This window comes from Delphinus delphis, chromosome 9, assembly GCF_949987515.2.
Source record: "Delphinus delphis chromosome 9, mDelDel1.2, whole genome shotgun sequence".
Taxonomy (NCBI): Eukaryota; Metazoa; Chordata; class Mammalia; order Artiodactyla; family Delphinidae; genus Delphinus; species Delphinus delphis.
In genome coordinates this window covers 34,706,752-34,715,418 of record NC_082691.1, presented here as the reverse complement: position 1 = coordinate 34,715,418, position 8,667 = coordinate 34,706,752, and positions in this window count along the sequence as shown.

The window sequence follows — 8,667 nt, the reverse complement described above, 5'->3', positions numbered from 1 at the left end:
AGTCCCAATTTTGTTTATCTTTTTAAAAAATCAGCCCTTAGTTTCTTTTTTTCTGTTGTTTTTCTAGTCTCAATGTCATTTATTTACATTCTGATCTTTCTTATTTCCTTCATTCTGCTAGCTTTAGGCATAGTTCTTTTTCTAATTCCTTGAAGTGTACAGTTAGGTTGTTTATTTGAGATTTTTCATTTTCTTAGTGTAGGCATTTATCATTATAATCTTCTCTCTTAGAACTACTTTTGCTGCATCCTATAAATTTTGGTATGTTGTGTTTCCATTTTCATTTCTTTCAAGACTTTTTAAATTTCCCTTTTGATTTCTTCTTTGATTCAATGTTTGTTTAGGGGTATGTTGTCTTAATTTCCACATATTTGTGAATTTTCAAGTTTTCTTCTGTTATTGATTTCTAGTTTCATACTATTATGGTCCAAAAAGATACTTGGTATTTCAATCTTCTTAAATTTGCTAAGACTTGTTTTGTGAGCTAACATATGATATATCCTGGAGAATGTTCCGTGCATGCTTGAGAAGAATGTGTATTCTGCTGCTGTCAGATGGAATGTTCTGTATATGTCTGATAGGTTCATTTGGTCTAAAGTAAAATTCTAGTCCAGTATCTCCGTATTAATTTTCTGTCTGGATTATCTATCCACTGTTGAAAGTGAAATACTGAAGTTCCCTACTATTATTATATTGTTCTCTGTTTCTCCCTTTAGATCTGTTAGTATTTGCTTAATATGTTTAGGTGCTCCAGTGTTAGGTGTATACATATTTACAATTGTTATATCCTCTTGATGAATTGACCTCTTTATCATTATATAATGATTACCTTCTTTGTCTCTTGTTACAATTTTTACTTAAAGTCCATTTTGTCTGATATAAATGTGGCTAACCCTGTTCTCTTTTGATTTCCATTTGCATGGAATATCTTTTCCATTCCTTCACTTTGCACCTATGTGTGTCCTTAAAGGTGAAGTGAATCTCTTGTAGGCATATACTTGGGTCTTGCGTGTTTTTTTTTTATTCTGTCAGCTACTTTATGCCTTTTGATTGGAGAATTTAATCTGTTTACATTTTAGTAATTATTGATAGGTGAGGACTTACTAATGCCATCTTATTGTTTTCTGGCTATTTTGTACTTCCATTGCTTCTTTCTTCCTCTCTTGCTAGCTTCCATTGTGAATTCATGATTATCATAGTGGTATGCTTTAATTCCCTTCTCTTTATCTATTGTGTATCTACTGTAGGTTTTTACTCTCTCATTACCATGAGGGTTATTTAAAACATCTTTTGCCAGTTATTTTAAGCTGATAACAACCTAACTTTGATCACATCTAGAAACTCTACCCTTTTATTCCTTCCCCCCATTTTATGTTTTAATGTAATAATTTAACTCTTTTTATTGCATATCCATTAACTAATTATTGTAGCTATGGTTATTTTAGTACTTTTGTCCTTTAACCTCTATACTTAGAGTTAAGTAGTGCCACCATATTACAGTGTTGGACTATTCTGAATTTGACTATATACTTAACTTTACCTGTGGTTTTTATATTTTTATATATTTACATGTTACTAATTAATGTCCTTTTATTTCAACTTTAAGAACTCCTGTCAGCATAGGCAGGTCTTGTGGTGATGAATTCCCTCAACTTTTGTTTGTCTGGGAAAGTCTTTATCTCTCCTTCATTTATGAATGACAGGTTTGCCAAGGTATTCTTGGTTGGCAGTTTTCTTCTTTCAGTGCTTTGAATATATCATCCCACTTTCTCCTGGCCTGCAAGGTTTCTGCTGAAAAATCTGCTGTTAGCCTTATGAGAGGGTTCCCTTATACATGAGGAATTTCTTTTGTCTTGCTGCTTTTAAAATTCTCTGTCTTTGATTTTAGACAATTTTATCATAATATGTCTTGGAGAAGATCATTTTGAGTTGAAATTGCTTGTAAACTTAAATGCCTCATGAACTAGAATGTCCAGTCTCTCCCCAGATTTGGGAGGTTCACAGTCATTATTTCTTAAAATAAGCTTTCTACCCCTTTCTCCCTCTCTTCTCCTTCTATGACTCTAATAACACATAGATTATTTCTCTTGATAGTATCCTATAGTTCATGTAAGCCTTCTTCACCTTCTTCACTCTTTTTCATTTATCATTTTATTTTCAATTTTTCTTTGTTATCCTCTGGCTGGTAATTTCAAATGACCTGTATTCTACTTCATAGATTCTTCCTTCTGCTTCATTGATAGGCTGTTGACAGTTTCTATTTCATTTTTTCCATTCATTGCATTCTTCATCTCCAGAATTAGTTTAGTTCTCTTTTTATGATTTTTGTTTCTTTTATACTTCTCATTTGTTGATGTATTGTATCCCTGATTTTGTTGAATTGTCTTTCTGTTTTCTAGTAGCTCACTGAGCTTCCTTAAAACAGTTACTTTGAATTCTTTATCAGGCAAATCTCAGACCTCCATTTCTTTGGGATCACTTACTGGAAAATTAGCCTTGGTAATTAGCCTTTGGTAGTGTCCAGTTTCCTTGATTTTTTATATTTCTTGAAGTCTTACATTGCTGTCTTTGCATTTGAAGAAGCAGCCACCTCTTCTAGTCTTTACTGACTGACTTCAGGAGAGAAATGTACTCCATCAGCCCTGTTAGGGATTCTGAGGTTTTCTTAGAGCTTTTCTGTGGGTATGTCTACTCCATACTTCTTACTCCCTCTGGGAGGGAAATTCTTAAGACTGTATGCCTTCTCTTGATCCTGCAAAGCCAGACCAGGTTCTGACAGCTTCTCATTTTCTTTATTTTCCTAGGGCACTTCTCAGTTTTGTGTGCTTTTTCCCAGTCCTGTAAACTTGGGTCAGCTTTCTACACATGTGCATACATGCTCCCGAGCTATTTGCAAAGCCTTGCTTCCACCATCCTCAGGCGTGTACACGGGGAGCCAGCCACAGGGTTGGGAGGTAGTAGAGTGTGGGTGAAGCATGCAGAATGTTGGGGGTACCCACGGGCCAACTGGGGAGATCTGTAGGCAAGGTATCTGAAGCAGCCTAAGAGCTGTCTTCTTGATGGAGTCTGCCATATGGCTAGTAGGATCTGCATCCCTTCGATATGTTCCATTCTGAGCTCTGACTGCTATTATCCCAGCTACTCCCTGTCCCTTAGTCATGCAGCACACCTCACTGTTCTAGATGGGGCAAGAAAGGAATTGATATCTTTAACGGCCTCCTGCATAGCTGAGAAAGTAAAACTATTCCTCTTACCCCCTTCAATCCATTCAACCTCAGATTTTTGCTCCAACAGTGAAAGGAACTTTTCCGCTGGACTACCCACAGACATCTCCAAAGGCACTCTTGTCTGTGAGTGATTGTCTAAATCAGTGTTTTTTGGATGGAAGATGGTAGAAAGCTCCTACTTCACCATTTTGATATCTAACTCTGCCTTCACCTCTTTTTTTTAAATCATGATGTTACACTGACATCTTGTGGTAATTGATATGGCTTGTTTGTCCTAAACTGACAAAATTAAGCAAGTAGTGACATAATTCAAAAAGGAAGAGAGATATTATTGAGTTGTAGACATTGTGCTTAGTGCTGTAGTAAGAATTAAATAGCTTGCCCAAAGTTATATGTGTGGGGAATCCAGAATTTGACTTTAGGTAGTTTGACTCTAGCAATGTGCTTTCCAACATGAGAGTGACTAGCCATGTGTGGCTTTTTAATTTAAATTAATTAAATTATATAAAACTAGAAATTCAGTTCCCTTAACAGCCACATTACAAGTGCTCAATAGCTACACATGCCTAGTGAGTACCATCCTGGACAAGGTAGAGAATATCTCCATTTTTGCAGAAACCTTTATTGGACAGCACTGCCCTAGAAGCAAAACTCGACATCTCTACTACACCACTTCACCTGTGCTTTTATATAATATTGTCAGAGTATTAAAGCAAGTTTATTCTCAAAATTTTAATTATTCCTTCTCTGCAGATGACTATTACAAGTATATATCTAGCTTGGCGATTTTCCTAATTATCAGTGCCACATTTCCATCTGTATGGCAGATTTGTTCACTTGGACACTCTAATATAAACCCAAACTTTAATTTTTAAACAGAATGTCACTTTTTCCCCCAAACCAGCTTCCTCTCCTCACTTCCCCATTTCCATCTTTCCTACTCTTTTATTCCCAGTCTCTGAAGTTTAGTCATTGAACTTTTATTTTTGATTCCTTCTTTCTTGTCCTCTGAATCTGTATCTTGTCAACCTTTCCTTAAAAATATCTCTCAAATATGACTTTCTTACTGCTATCAAACTAGACCATAATGGGTCTGCCTAAATCTTGTCTTTTCCCAAGTCCTTACAGTCAACCCTTGACATCAGATTAAATATATCAAATATCAATGGCCCTGTCACTCTCATTCTCAGAAAATTATAATAATTGCCTGAAAAATTGGGCAGTGCCTTCTACAATCTTATCTACCTTATCTCTTTCTTGATTTTGGCATGAACTGTTCATTCTAACCAGACCGATCTCATGCCTCTTGTGAAATAATTCACCTTTGCATTCCTGAAATTATGTTCTTGTTCCTCCTCCACAAATCTCCATTTATTGACATCTTAACCACCCTCCAAAGACTAACCTCAGGGCCCTTCTCATCTGTGGTAAAGCCATTTAGGTCATAATGTTCTTTGTAGATGCTGGAATAGTCACTCTATGTACTATTCATCACATAACTTCTGTCTTGCTGGGTGTGATAGTCAGGATTCTCCAGAAAAACGTATTTTTGTCTATATCTATATCTATCTGTATCTGTCTATCTAGAGAGACAGAGATTGGAAATGGGGAGCACTGATTTTTAAAAATTGGCTCACATGAATGTGGTGGCTGGCAAGCCCAAAATCCTCAGGGCAAGCTAGGAGGCTAGAAATTCTAGCAAGAAGTTGAAGTTTTGAGTCTGAAGACAGTCCTTGAAGTAGAATTATTTCCTTTTTAGAGGACCTCAGTCTTCTCTCTTAGGGCTTTAACAGATTAGATGATGCCCACCCACGTTATGAAGGGTAATCTGCTATACTCAAAATCTACCAACTTAAATGTCAATCACAACTAAAAAAATACCTTCACAACACCCTTTAGATTGGTGTTTAATCAAAAAACTGGGTGTCGTTGCCTAGCCAAACTGACACATAAAATAAACCATCACATCAGATATATATAACTTTGGAGCTCATATATAATTCTCAACTCTGCAATCTAGGTAGACATGTGGAGGGAAGAAGATAACAGCATTTGAGGAAATGCAGTAAGACAAAATATAAATATTAGAGGATATGTAAACAATTGGAGCTTGTTTTTTTTTTAATTTTATTGGAGTATAGTTGCTTTACAATGTTGTGTTAGTTTCTACTGCAGCAAAGTGAATCAGCTATACGTATACATGTATCCCCTCTTTTTTGGACTTCCTTCCCATTTAGGTCACTACAGAGCATCGAGTACAGTTCCCTGTGTTATACAGTAGGTTCTCATTAGTTACCTATTTTATACATAGTATCAATAGTGTATATATGTCAATCCCAATCTCCCAATTCCTTGCACCCCCCCCTTTCCCCCTTGATATCCATATATTTGTTCTCTCCGCCTGTATCTCTACTTCTGCTTTGCAAATAAGATCATCTATACCATTTTTCAAGATTCCACATATATGCATTAATATATGATATTTGCTTTTCTCTTTCTGACTTACTTCACTCTGTAATGACAGTCTCTAGATCCATCCACGTCTCTACAAATGACCCAATTTCGGCTTTTTATGGCTGAGTAATATTCGATTGTATATATCTACCACATCTTCTTTATCCATTGCTCTGTCGATGGACGTTTAGGTTGCTTCCATGTCCTGGCTATTGTAAATAGTGCTTCAATGAACATTGGAGTGCATGTATTTTTTTGAATTATGGTTTTCTCTGGATACATGCCCAGGCAAGGGATTGCTGGACCATATGGTAGCTCTATTTTTAGTTTTTTAAGAAACCACCATACTGTCCTCCATAGTGGCTGTACCAATTTATATTTCCACCAACAGTGAAGGAGGGTTTCTTTTTCTCCATAACCTCTCCAGCATTTATTATTTGTAGACTTTTTAATGGTGGCTATTCTGACTGGTGTGAGGTGATGCCTCATTGTAGTGTTCATTTGCATTTCTCTAATAATTAGCAATATTGAGCATCTTTTTATGTGCATATTGGCCATCTGTATGTCTTCTTTGGAGAAATGTCTTTTTATGTCTCCTGCCCATTTTTTGATTGCGTTGTTTGTTTTTTTATGTTAAGCTGTATGAACTGTATGTTTGTATATTTTGGAAATTAATCCGTTGCCAGTAGCATTGTTTGCAAATATTTTTCTCCCAGACCACAGGTTGTCTGTTTTGTTTATCGTTTCCTTTGCTGTGCGAAAGCTTTTCCATTTAATTTGGTCTCATTTGTTTATTTTTGTTTTTATTTCCATTATTTTAGGAGAGGGATCCAAAAAAAATATTGCTGAAATTTATGTCAAAGAGTGTTCTGCCTATGTTTTCCTCTAGGAGTGTTAGAGTATCTAGTCATAACATTTAGGTCTTCAATCCATTTTGAGTTTATTTTTGTATGTGGTGTTAGAGAATGTTCTAATTTCATTCCTTTACATGTAGCTGCCAGTTTTCCCAGCACCACTTATTGAACATACTGTCTTTTCTCCATTGTATATTCTTGCCTCCTTTGTCATAGATTAATTGACCATAAGTGTGTGGGTTTATTTCTGGGCTTTCTATAAGCATGCCCATTCTGGCCACTTTTATTCAACATACATTTGGAAGTCCTAGCCACAGCAATCAGAGAAGAAAAAGAGATAAAAGGAATCAAAAATTGGAAAAGAAGTAAAACTGTCCCTGTTCACAGATGATATGACACCATACATAGAAAATCCTAAAATACTACCAGAAAACTATTGATACTACAGTCATCAACGAATTTGGTAAAGTTTCAGGATACAAAATTAATACACAGAAATCTGTTGCATTTTTATACACAAACAACAAAGATCAGAAAGAAAAATTAACTATATCACATCTTATACACTGGAATATTACTCAGCCATAAAAAAGAGAATGAAATAATGCAATTTGCAGCAACATGGATGGACCCAGGGGTTATCATAGTAAGTGAAGTAAGTCAGACAGAGAAATATATAATTAATATGTGGAATCTTAAAATAAATGATACAATTGAACTTATATACAAAACAGAAATAGACCCACAGACAGAAAACAAACTTATGGTTACCAAAGGGAAAGGGTGGGGGAGGGATAAATTAGGAGTTGGGGATAACATATACACACTACTATATATAAAATAGTTAACCAACAAGGACCTACTGTATAACGCAGGGAACTCTACTCAATATTCTGTAATAACCTACAAGGGAAAAGAGTCTAATATATACATATGTGTAACTGAGTCACTTTGCTGTACATCTGAAACTAACACAGCATTGTAAATCAACTATACTTCAATTTAAAAAAAGAAAGAAATTAAGAAAACAATCCAATTTGCCACCACATAAAAAAAAAAAAACCTAGGAATAAACCTACCTAAGGAAGCAAAAGACCTGAAAACTATAGATGCTGATGAAAGAAATCAAAGATGACACAAACAGATGGAAGGATATTCCGTATTCTTGGATTAGAAGAATCAACATTGTTAAAATGACCGTACTGCTGAAAGCAATCTACAGATGCAATGCAACCCCTATCAAATTACCAATGGCATTTTTCACAGTATCAGAAAAAAAGTTCTTTTAATTTCTATGGAAACACAAAAGACCTTGAAGAGCCAAAATAATCTTGAGAAAGAAGAGTGGAGCCAGAGGAATCATGCTCCCTGACTTCAGACTATACTACAAAGCTACAGCAATCAAAACATTATGGTACTGGCATAAAAACAGATATTTAAATCAATGGAACAGGATTTACCACAATTTTCTTTTTAATTTAAATTATACAAGGGGGCTTCCCTGGTGGCGCAGTGGTTGGGGGTCCACCTGCTGATGCAGGGGACGCAGGTTCGTGCCCCGGTCCGGGAGAATCCCACATGCTGCAGAGCGGCTGGGCCCGTGAGCCATGGCCGCTGGACCTGCACGTCTGGAGCCTGTGCTCCGCAACGGGAGAAGCCACAGCAGTGAGAGGCCTGCATACCGCAAAATAAATAAATAAATAAATGAATGAATAAATTATACAAGGTCCCAGGTGTTGCTGATTCTGCTGGTCTTGGGACCACACTGAGTAGTGAGGCTGCAGTACAGAGAAAAACTGTGTGTGAGTTCCTTAGGAGATGGGAAAATATCTTTTTATTTTTATAAACTAGCAGCCACATCATATAAGCTCAAAATTTGTTTCAATGAATTCATGAAGGAATAGGTAAATAAATATAATCTAATAGGGTAACTATGAATTGTAATACAAGTCAGAATGCTTCAATGAACATAATACAGCTTTGAGCAAAGTTCAGAAGGAAATCAGAGAAGGAGGTGATTATTTACAGGTAACGACAGTGAGATAATTAAATGAATGCTTTTCATATAGGATTAGTCAATGAATATTTGTTGTGCAAATGTGCCATTGACATTGAAAAGATTTATTTTACTT